The following is a 12,333-nucleotide window of genomic DNA, read 5'->3' on the forward strand; positions in this document are numbered from 1 at the left end:
GGACATGGGCTATTAGGTCAATATTTTTTCTCTGAGGATATTCCAATTTACATGTTTCACTGGTCTGAAAAGTATCCTAACCAAGGGGAAAAGATACAGCATAATTGTAATTGTCAGAATTGCTCTACTTTGAATTAGCAATTAAAAAGTAGTTAGCAAGGGGAATGTCAAGTGCTATAAAATGCCCCTCAAGGTATCTGCTTAGGCACTGATGGGAGAAGAGAAAGAGGCCAGGCCATGAGGCAGCCTGCACAAAGCTTGGAGCATCTCACTGGTGAATATCCCTGTTGGCCACCCCTAGGTACTCTGAGGTGGGTACCCAGACCTCCCCTCCTGGAAGTGCACCTCCTTGAGAAGTGGGACATGGGGGCATTCCTGTCTCCTAGAAGTCTTTGCTCATCAGTAGACACCAAGCAGCTTCCTCAGGAGGCCACCACAGTGCTATCTTCAGCTCACTCCAGAACAGCTCTGTCTCTATTTGCATTCACCCATGTGAAATTAGTTTTAAATATTTCCAAGCTGCACAGTTTATTCAATTTAGTGTTCTTGTACAATTACGTCTTGGCCACTGCACTGAAGGAAAGATGAAATACACTGTTAGCAGGCTTTAGGCTCCCTCATTTTTCCAGACAAAATTATCTATCATGTTTGGCCCACGATTATTCGTACATCAGCTGGAAACTCCCTAATCTATTCAGATTTGGCAAGCATATTATTTACCAGAAACATCCTCTTGGTTATATCCTAGTTCCAGAAGTGCTGACTCTGTTCATAAATTCATAGGTGTATTTCACCATTTCTGTGTGCCACAAAAAAAAAAGTCTGTGTATTAGAACAGAGAACGTATATGTGTGAAGAAGCACTGATATTTGTGAAAGCTGATGCTACAGTGTGAGACATTCAAAGTATCTGGAAGTTCTAGTGAGAAAAAAAAAAACACAACTCAATTAGCATATGTGGCAGGGCTGAAATTAATGGAAATTAGAAAACCTGCTCATTTTCTGAACCTTTAATCTGCCTTGAACAGGGTAAAAATATAGTTGAAACCTAGAGATTGTGAGTTAATTTTCTCCCATTGCCATTGATTTCATTACTTGCACAACAACAATAAAGAGGGGGACTTCAATGTAAGACTGCAGCTCTTTGGGCTATTTTTCTAGCTAAGGGCAGATTAGCAGGTCAAAGAGAAGGGCTGTGTCTTGATCTTCATAGTTTTAGACTTCTCTTTATATGTTAATGGGACTTCTGCTCCCTAGTGTAAGTCTCTGGTGTGTTACTTTGACTTACTGTATTTTTTAAACCCTTTCTAAAACTTCAGTAAAATCTTGGAGCATCTATCCCACTATAGTACGGTGGGGTTTGTTTGCTCAAAGAGACAGGCTTTCAGCTGAGCATTCATTCATAGAACTGAATCACATTTTAAGTCTCCATCTGAATATCTGGTTCGCAGACCAAGGCATCAGGAGCACCCTGGGTGCACCACTCCCACTGACCCTTGCATGTCACTGTCCAAGAGTTTTTCCCAGTTCTGTCCCAGATCTTGAAAGGTAACCCAGACCTCTTAGAGGTGATCACTTGGTTGTCTTTGTCCTCATATTCTCATAGCACTGGCTGAAGGTTTCTTCTTGCCACAGGTTGATTTGGAGGATGTGTAGCTCCTGCACCATATTTCCACAGCACACTTAATTTTCACACACAGTGCTATCACATGGACATTGACCAGTCTCCAGACATGAACACAGTTCACTGATTTCAAATTTGTTTCCTTAAGATCTCTTATAATATGTCTTGGCTTCCATAAAGAGCAGACACAGGTAACAGCTGTACCCATGAGCCTGCTGCCTGACCAGTACTGAGCAAACTCACAGGTTCAGAGAGATCTTTGGCTGATAGAAAGGAAATCTGAGGCATAAAATAGTGAGGTCTGTGGATGGCTGCCAGTAGGACTGCCATCCCTCTCCAGCTGCTGAGGGGGCTGTGGCTGGGAGGGGGCAGCCTGCATGGCTCTGGGGACACAGCTGGCTCCTGCCACCATGCTCAGTCACCACACACCCTGCACAGTATTTCAAGATCCTCACTTGAACATAAAATGACCGCAGAAGATTATCCTTTGAGATTTATTCATAAAGTGCTCTGTCAAGGACAAAGACTTCAAGAACAGCTTTTTTTTTTTTTTTTTTTTTTTCCAAAAATTATTGTTTACATTGAGTGATAGCTTACAAGAGGCTTACTGTACTCGGTATCCCTCTTTTATTTGCAATGGTCACATCTGATCTGGAAGAACTCGTGCCTATTTGCAATTCACAGTATTTTGTCTAGAAGAAGTAATTTCCAGGCAGAGGAATAAAAAGCAGAATTATTTTATTTGCTTTCTTTCTACTCTTAAGTGACAGTGTGTGTTGTCAGATAGAAATAAAAGCACGACGTTACAATTTTCTGTCTGTGGCATGTATGTCTTAATATATACCATATGGCTGAGGGGCATTACACCAGATTTGTTCTCACTAGTGATTTTTTTCTCACTAGAGTTAAAAGTAGTAATATGCAAATGAACGAGTAAAATAATTTGTTCTCCCTCTGGGCTTTCTGGCTGTGATTATTGTTGCTTGGTTTTCTGTGTAAAGTTTTGTGTTTGTGTTTTTTTTTCTCTGAAAATTCTGCTACTGTCCACATTTATTAGACTGTAGCATGTACTCTGAGGAGTCTTCTTCTTAATGGGCACCATTCTGCTGGTCCTGTGGATATTCAGGGTGCTGGGCATGCTGCTATAATCTTTAGCGACTGCTCAGTGCAATACTCTCAACATTACAGTGTGGTGCTGGGTAGTTGAGGAGGATGCAACATAAGGTGACAAAGAGTGGGGTCACGGCAGTTGTAAGAGTAGGGAAGTAAACTATTGCCCATTTCACAAGGGAAAGGGAAACAATAACCAGATTTTGCAGTCATTCAGTTTCAGTTTTCTGTTTTGTCCTGTAATCATAATAGAATATTATATTAACAATGCATAAAGCACTAAGAAACTATTTGGGTGTTCTTAGATAGGGATTTTTTTTTCTTTATTTGTAAAAGTACCACAGGAATCTGCGAATCATAACTGATATTTCTGGTATGAAAGCAAGTGGGAGAAGTATGTAACAGGAAAACACTTTCAAACTCCAACCTTTCAGAGTAGCTGAGTATCACCACTCCTGCCCCTGCCAAAAGATGTTCTCCCTGTGCACTGCCCTGGTGACAACAAGGTGACACTGCACAGCCAGGAGGTGGGTTGCAAAATGCAGAAATGCATTTGCTCTGCCACACTTGGGTGTTTTGCAATGCCATTCCCAAACATTTCCAGCTCGGAGGCATCACACTAATTGCTGCTCGAAGCTGTGCAAGCTGCCATGGTCTCCAGTGGTCCCCCACCCCAGAAAGCTTTGCTGTGTGACCCCGCTGCCCAGTGTCCTAAAAACTAAAAATTGGTGGAGGCTGCCTTGGTGCTGCACAATGTGGAGAGCAGAGCAAGACCTGCTCCTTTCTTACAATACTTAAACACTGGCTGTAGTAGATTTGTGGTTATACAGAGGAGAACACAGCAGTTTTTGGCTAATATCAGGATGTTTATGGAACATGCATTCAGTGTAGAGAACTGTACTCCCATCCACTGGTTGGCATGATCTTGCCAGTCATACTGGTGGTTTTTAGCCAGCAGTGGATCTCAGCAGAATTTCAAAGAAAGAACTGGAGATTGGCAATTTTCATTGAAATTCCTCCATTCAACCCACAAAACCATTCCCCCCCACCACACACAGGCCTCTGATCTCTCCCCACCTTTTTTGGTGGTTTCTCAGCTCCCCTTTGCTTCTTCACAGAGCCTGGGAATGACTGTGGTGCACCTTAAGTAGCTTTGTGTATGGTTTTAATTTTTACAGTTATGAATCTTAAGGAATTTGCAGCTCTTTCTGCACCTCTCAAAAAGGCAAATCAGTGCTTCTGACTCGTTGCTGAACTACTCAGTTAAATGTATTTGTCACCTCTTTCAGTTCCATGCAAAATGTTTCACTTCACATGGTGCTGCAGACGCTGTGACTGGTATTTACAAATTGCATGTGTTGTAGTGGCTGGTCATGTTTACATGTGGGAAGATAAAACCATATTCTGTCATTGCCATAACCAGCTTTTCCCATGTGGATCTGTCACTCCAGCATGCAGTCTTTGCCCAGCTGCAAGACCAGCCTTCAGGAGGAAGGGAAAGGGGAACCTGGAGCACCTCCAGGTCTGTGGCTCTGAGTGGAAACAGTGCCTCGTCAGCAAACAGTGCTGCTGTAATTCAGTTTATCTGCTAATCACAGCTCTGAGCTCTTTACAGTGTGCGCTTAGTCAGTAACACCTCAGAAAAGGTGATTTTAACCAGGAACAGATAACGCTGATTAAAGTGAAGAAAGTTTATGCCAGGAGCTTTGCCCCACTCCTTGGAGATGCAGCAGGTGCCACTGGTGAGGGACATGCTGTGGTTCCTGGGCACCATGCATATTTACAAGCTGACTTTCAGCTATCTGCCATAAAGAACTGTGGAATAGGACAGAATGATTTGCATAATAGCATCACTCCAAAGCAAGAAGTGGTGTCTGCAAATGATAAATTCTCCATCTGGAGAAAGATTTCCATGGAGGTCCCTCTGGTTTCATTATATAGGTATCCTTATTGATTGGTTTGACTGACCTAATTTGCTTAGGTGGAAACTACCAATTTTAAAACATCAGTTTGCCACTTATGTCAATAACAGAGACAGAAAATGTAATTGGGGACAGTGCAAGAGCAAAGAAGATATGGGTACAGAGAGCATCCTTCAGTGACCGGGACAGTGACAGTAGTGTGGGCAAATGCAGAAGATGTCTCTGGGCAAAGGATAAAAAAGGAGGAAACGTTATAATGTGAATGGCTGCCAGCAACTATTAAGTTCATTAAAAATAAATCTTAAAAAAAAAAACAAATATAGGATTTTGTAAGCAAAACCCTGAAGCCGTTATCCCAATTAGACACGCTAAGCTATAGAAGAACAAACGGGATACTAGGAGGTGTCAGCAATGACAGCCTAACCAGAGGACGGGTGCTGTCCATATGCAAACCACTCAGCCTAGCACAGCTAGAGCCTGGGGTGAAGCTTAATTAATATTTCTCTTCTGGAAGCTGCTGCCTTGTAAAGGATGCATTACAGATGTAATCAGGATGTATGTGAGTGTCACAAATAGATTTTTTATACAACTTTGATTTAGCAGCAATTTAAGAATTATTAATATTTTATGGTAAACCGCAAAATTAGATTGTGTGATTTTAAACAGCACTTAATCATCAGCCAATTTAACATAATGATGCAGCAGAGGAGATTGCTACAATAGAAACAGCAAATATAAAGGAATGTTGGGCAGTTACACTGACACTGAGATGTGTCGTTATGTACTAGCTGTTGCACAACAATGTCTCATTGGATGTCACTTCGGCTGGTGAGCTGGGAGGTTTGGTCAGTGCGTAGCTCTGCTGAAATGAGAAGGTTAGTGTGGTTCTGCCTGTTGTACTTTCACCTCTACCAAGGCACATTCAGGGCACTTCAGAGTCTCCAATGTTGCCTTCATGAACTGTCAGTGCTGTAAGAAGGATGTGGCTACTGCTGGCCCTCAGAACAAATCTGATGGGAGCCAATGTCTGACACTATGGCACATTGGTCCTTTGTCGCACTGGTCACCGATACAACACTTATGTGTCTAATGTTTGGCTCCTGGGACTCCTACTGAGGTTTGTGAAGTGGAAAGACTCACAACAATGCAATAGTTTGGGGAAGTTGTACAAGAGTTGTTCATATGGATGAGACATTCATGAGCCAAATACAAAACCAATTAAAAACAAAGTGAATGCAGAACAGGGACAGCTGCTTTTCTGCAAGAGGGTAAACTGTAATACATTGCTAAAATAGACCTATAAAAAGCTGGTACAGAATGAAGGTATCAGCCTAACAGGCTTCTATAAAGAAAAATACCAAAGTTACTATTATAAAACATGCTAGGGCTGTTAGTGAACATTTAAAATAGATTTTGGCTCAAGCGTTTGAAAAGAGTTTTCTTTCTCAATATTTCAGCAACACAGAAGCTTATTAGCATTTTCTATTTATATTACTGCTGGTCCATGTTTACTGTTACTAAATCTACTTGCCTTGGAGCACTTAGTGCTGTGTTGCTCTCTGTGGAGCACTTAGACTTCAGCTGTGAATTGTCCGCTCCTCCCTCCTGCCAACACCACCCCAAAGCCACCAAGAGGCTGCAGAGCAGGGCCTCACCACCCCCACCCCTCACCCATACTATTGCATGTTACACAAGGGGCTCATTCAGCGTCTTGGGGAATTATGCAAATGAAAGGGGATATTCTCCGCCCCATACACCAGAATTTCCATATGTGCAACTCCTGTTACATTTAATGAAACAGGCACTCATAAATCCTTGAGATGTATTATACCTCTAAGTGGCTTCCAACAAAAGGCTGCTCAAAAGTTTTAACAACCCCTTAAAAGTAGAACATTAAAAGAGATTAATAAAAGAGATACATAAAAAAATAATAATAAAAAATAAAAATTATTCTTATATTCCTAAAAATATAAGAATAAAAATATTTTCTCTTTCAGGAAAAAAATATAATTATAGATCTGTACATTAGGGGTTCATTGCAAACCTGTGAATCTAATGAAACGCTCACTTCAGGAAATATTCAAAAAATGTGAAAACTACTCTTGCTAGTACTTACTCTTGAACTCATATGTTTCTGACCTGGATCCCAAACTGTGAATGTAATTCAAATGCAAAGTTGCAGTAAAATGTTGTTTTCAGAACTATAAAGAAAAAAAAAACATTCAAATTTTATATGGGGAGCATAGTGTTATAAAATAAATACTTCCATCCCTAGCCACTTCAGCACAGCAGCACCCTACAGGAGTCAGACTGCTGCATTCAGTATCCACTTGGCTCCTGACCATGAAAGGAGTTAAGGATTTTAGTGACAGATTTTATTGAGTTGCTATATGGTTATTCATTCTTTTTCTTCTCTTCCTAGCCTGTGGATGGTATTTTCCCCAACATGGCATAAGCTGAAAAAAATCTATTATTTACTAGTGAAGCAGAAATAATAATAGTGAAACAAACTCATGACTTCAAGATGAAGGTGGAAGCTTATATCTCACGGTTGCTGGTCTTTTCTTCCTTTGTACTACTTAATAATTTATCTGATCATTCTGACCCTTAATTGATCACAAAGGCCACCAAGTGCTATAGCAGTCTGTTACTTCGTATCAAAAGAGATGTGTTTTTCCTGTGAAGCAGAAGGAAATCATTCTGAAAAAATCAATCAGCAGCTTCATATTTTAGCTAGGTGAGTTCACTTAGGGCCAGATTCTGCATCTTTACTCACTTTGAAGGACCTTATATGGGTAATTCAGCTGCCTACAACTGGCTATCTGAGTACAAGTCACAAAATAAACTAATAATTGTACATTTGTATTCATGTTTTAGAAAAGACAAGATAGTTGCTAACTCCAGATATTTCTTTACTCTCAATAGGCTTTCTTAATGCAGATTGTTGATCTTGCTATAGCACTCAGGGAAAACACATTATATTTTTATGCATTACTTGTGGGTAAGGATCAGAAAAGTCCTTTAAACATCTAAACAGACCTAGGAGAAAGGAAGGTGCCTCACTCTGGAAATGTAGTCTGAAAGCTGCAGCTCCAGCAGCTGTAAAATGCACTTGGTGCCTATATACATTCAGGGCACAGATTTTAGCCTAAAAATTTCCTTGAGGCCTGCACATGGATCTCTGTAAATTTGGATCTTGACAGCTCCCTGCCCAACTGCAACACAGAACTCTTTTGCTCCCCATATTATCTGGAGAGGCACGTGGGTTTTCCTCGAAGATATCTGTTTTTAGCTTAAACTATCTATTATTAAGGAATGGCTATTGAAAGATCCTGGGGTAATTTGGTACTTACAGCTTTATTTTCTCAGTATTTCATCAATATTTTATGTTTGGCATTTTGCTGTCACTCTTATGCATAATTTTGGAAATGGAAATGTGTTGCAGATAATCAGTTTGGAGGCAGCAGAACCAAAATGTAGTCATTCATCTTACACCTGTATTTAACATTAACTGTCTCTGTTACTCTCATCCACAATTAACATAATAAATAAGAAGTGGTAGGCTACCTACCATCCGGTTCAGTGCTGGAAAGTCCATTGAGACTTAGCACGAATTCAGAATCTGCCAAGGACTTTGACATGCAGATGAGCTACTTGTATAAAGTTTGGGTTTAGGGAACTGTTTTCTAAATAAGAAATATTATGTAGTTACCACATGTAAGTAAGGACTATTACAGATTAACATTTCTCAGACTTAGAAAGTAAAAAAGGATGTGAGTTTTACTGTATTTTTCTGCAACACTGGATGACTCCCAAGCCTTGCTTGGGAGAAAAAGATTATCTTTTGACTTCCAGTGATCCAGCTGAGAAAATAGTTCCTATCTTCTTTTCCTCCCCTTTTGGGAAAGATACTCACCAAGGTTAAAGAAGTAAAGAGCTGAGGAATTGCCCTTGTGCTCAGACATTTATTGACCACTACAACAGCATCTTCATATATTGTTCACCTTCCTGTATGCCGACTTATGAAAGAGGTAAAATAGTTGCCTGAATTAGCACCAACACCCATACTAATGACTCTGATTAGTAATATAATAATATTTCACAGACAAACATTGTATTTGTCATTTTACTTTACATAAGATTTTCCATTCAAAAGGTTTTGTCCATCTCTAGATTTCTTGCATTTAATCTACCTCTTGAAATCTACCTCTTCATGTAGAAGCCTTTTCATTCAGTGACTTCAAATAATGGATTGAATAGGGCTGAGCACATTTTTAAAAGTTTATGCAATAGAAAACAGCTGCTGAGTTAAATCTTGAGAGGGCCTGAGCATGTCTAGCTCCTCTCCCAGTAGTGTTTGCAGGTACAAAGCATGTCTGAGGGTTGAATGATTTTACTGGGATTCCTAACGGCTCTGAAAAGGAGATGGAGAGGCCAGAGAGTAAAAATGTCTGAGACACCTCAGTATGATGAGTGCACATTGTAAAAAACAAGGGCAAAGGCATTCAGAGAGATGCTAACGGTGTCTTTGCATGCAGTATGTTTTAGATCTGTGGATGTGTAACTGTCACAAGCCTTTGAATATTACTGTACTGAGTGACATGGCAACACCTGATTATTTCCACAAGTGTTTATCAAGTTTTATAAAGGCAGATCTTAAAATGTTACCCTAAGACTATTACTTTTTATTTTTACTTTAGTTTTATTATTTTTTATAACTCTAGACTTGAATGGGTATAGTTGCACTGGTCAACAAAACATGCCGTAGGACAGTGTGGACCCGAGCCAAATACCTTAAAATAAGGCATACTCTGTCTTTGAAGCTGTCTGAGGTACATACAAGACACACTTGTGTTATGAGAACTGCTATATAATCAGGGCAGTCTTGTACTCACTTTATTTTTTATAGAAGAACCTTGTTTGACTTTTGTCCTTATATTTTGGAACAAGCACTCAGTCTGGGAAGCAGCCTGCCTGTTTGGAGGGGGATGGAGGAGAAGAGAAGTGTTTCTTTCCATAGCAGGGCACTGAAAGAAGGCTGGTAGCAAGAGGGGGAAATAATTTATTATTTTTCTTCTTTATTTTCAAGAGTTCTTAATATCAATTACATTGCTCCATATTTGACATTTTTATTATTATTATTATGTTCACCTTTTCAGCATGAATATTTTAGATTTAAGCCTCAGAAAGTTAGGTTAAGGTTTTTTAAACATCACTGTGTCATTCAGTGAAGTTTCAGTACTTCAGTTTTGTGAAATATTCTGAAGATATTGAACTCCAAAATAAAGTTGACACACGCTATAAAGGTCCAGCAGATAAGGGGTGGTTGTTTTTATTGTAAAAAAAGATCATGATAAATTATTAATAAAATATTATTATAAAAAGTTGATAAAATGATAAATCTGGAATTTTGATTATTCTTTCTGCAATTCATAGATTTTTTTCCTAAAAAATTTGAATGAGGTTTTTTTTTTTCATTGTTTAGTATTTATTCTAGTCACTGCAAAGTTCTTTTTATAAACTGTAAATCAAAGGGAAAAGAAATTCTCCACAGATGTATGTGTTTGATGTATTAGACACATTTTTGCATCCTACTGCCTTGAAACCTAGGGAATTCATTAACTCACAAGTTGCTGCCAAGGAGGGAAGTGGTCACATTTCCCAAGCTGCTGTGCCCATTCCCCGGCTGTGAGATGTGGGTAGGGCAGTCTTTGTCCTCCCTCATATTGTTTGGCTCTGGAGTAAGGGGAATTTCTTCAAACTGAGGGGGATGTTCCTGTTTCTCCCCTGACAGCCTCTGTTATTTAATTAACCTGATAAAGCCTGTAGCTGGCTCTGTTTCCTGTTATGTGGCTGTGATGTTGATATGTGTGAGCTGGTGCCCCGCATTAGTTCTGAAGAGCCAGTCCCACGTCACTGGAGTCACTGGTTTTAGCCCAAAGTTCAAAGAGAGAGGGATGAGACCCAAAGCTTTGCAAAAGAAGCAGAGATTCCATCTTGCACCCTCAGCAAATCAAAGTTCCCTAAATAACACTCACCCTGCAAGGGACTTCTCTAGGCATATTTTTGGACGTATCTGTCTCTGCATGCAGCTGCTGGATAGACTCCAGGACACCAGTCAGGCAGATTTCTTTGAGGATGTTAGTGCCACCCCCCACCCCAAACCAGTCAAGGAAAGCAAATGAAAACTTAAATATCAGTACAGGCTAACAAGAGATGGCCATGACTGTTTATGGTCCCTTCCAACACAAACTATTCTACGATTTTGTTTTTCCACTGCCTGGGAATTTGAGCTGAGCAGTATAACCACCTGAAAGATGGAAGACTTTATGTGTATGCTTCAGTGGGGAACTAATTGAAAAACTGTGAATGAGAGGGTTGTGGTCATTTGTAAAATATACAGGCATCACTGCCATCACCCACGCCTCCTGTCGTTCCAGGGACAGATTATTTAAGCTCACTGCGCCTTCATTTCTCCACTATAATTGAAACCAGTTTAGAATTTAATATAGTTTGGTCCTCACTAGTCCCTGAGTGGGATTTCAGATGTTGCTTTTGATCTGTAAAATGATCAGTGATTTCCTTCTGAGGCAGCCCCCTCTCTGCTGGCTTGGCAGTCCCTGGGGAGGAACAGGAGGAGCAGTGTGTTTGCAGCTGAAAGGAGCCATCAGTCTCCGTGGTGAAAGTCTCTTGCTTGCAAACTCCTTCAGCCTTTGGGTTAGTGAGGGCTTAAAGAGAGACTGTTGGGTTCACATTTCAGTAGAACTGCTGTCAAAAACAATTGTTGAGGATTCTGAGAGGCAGGGATAAGGTTTATTTTTCTGCTGTTGTTTGGATTGCAGCAAGGAACTGTATGAAATACCAACCAGCATAAACTTTCTGAGATACAGCCATATAACAGCTAACAGTGACCTTTTTGAACATCGAGTTACCTGCTACCATTTACTTCCCCTCTGATCCTATTAGCAACGTTTTAGCCCTTGTAGCTATTCTCTGAACTACAAGTTCAGTATTTGAAGTAACTGTGAACAAGGCATTTCCTTTTGTTAAGTGCCTTCTAAAGAATAGTTTCAACAGTTATTGTTTAATGTGCTAGGATTAAAGGTGTAGTAATCCAGTCAAAGTAAGATTGCCTTACTTTAAGCCTGGGGGTGTTAAACAAACAAACAAGTTTGCACTGATTTAGAGGAAACTACAGAAGGGCTCCAAGAGGGGACAAGAATGATGTCAGATATCATGTGGGTGTCTGTGTGTGTATTTGTTTTTGTGTTTTTGTTTGTTAATTTGTTTATTTTCTTGTTTCTTTTATTTTCTTTTAGTGTGTGTGTGTGTGAAAATCCAGTTCTTTTATCTACTGATGAACTGGAGTGAATTCCAGAGAGGGTGATTAATAGAAGACATTTACATTCATCCATATATTAGAGGCTGATTCAAAAAAATTCAAAGGAATATATACTGGTAAAGCTGTTGAAGGTTGCTGCTTTTATTTCAGATCAGAAGAGTTCATGAAACAAAAGCTTATCTGTTTTTTTTTTGTTTTGTTTTGTTTTGTTTTGTTGTTGTTTTTCAAGTAGATGTGCCTGTCTACTAAAAGATAACACCTTTCTCTATTAGCCTCATTTTTCTTATTAAAATATAAGATTTTTCCTTCATATTTAATTTCATTTTAGATCTGTAA

The 12,333-nt window shown here is 39.7% G+C and overlaps 1 protein-coding gene across 1 annotated transcript in view; it reads left to right on the forward strand.

Moving 5' to 3' along the window:
- RELN (reelin) overlaps window positions 1-12,333 on the forward strand; it is a gene marked incomplete at both ends in the record, with an annotated part of 285,763 nt that overhangs the window by 66,934 nt on the left and 206,496 nt on the right.

Source organism: Netta rufina (genome assembly GCF_964035555.1).
Source record: "Netta rufina genome assembly, chromosome: 1".
NCBI classification, from domain to species: domain Eukaryota; kingdom Metazoa; phylum Chordata; class Aves; order Anseriformes; family Anatidae; genus Netta; species Netta rufina.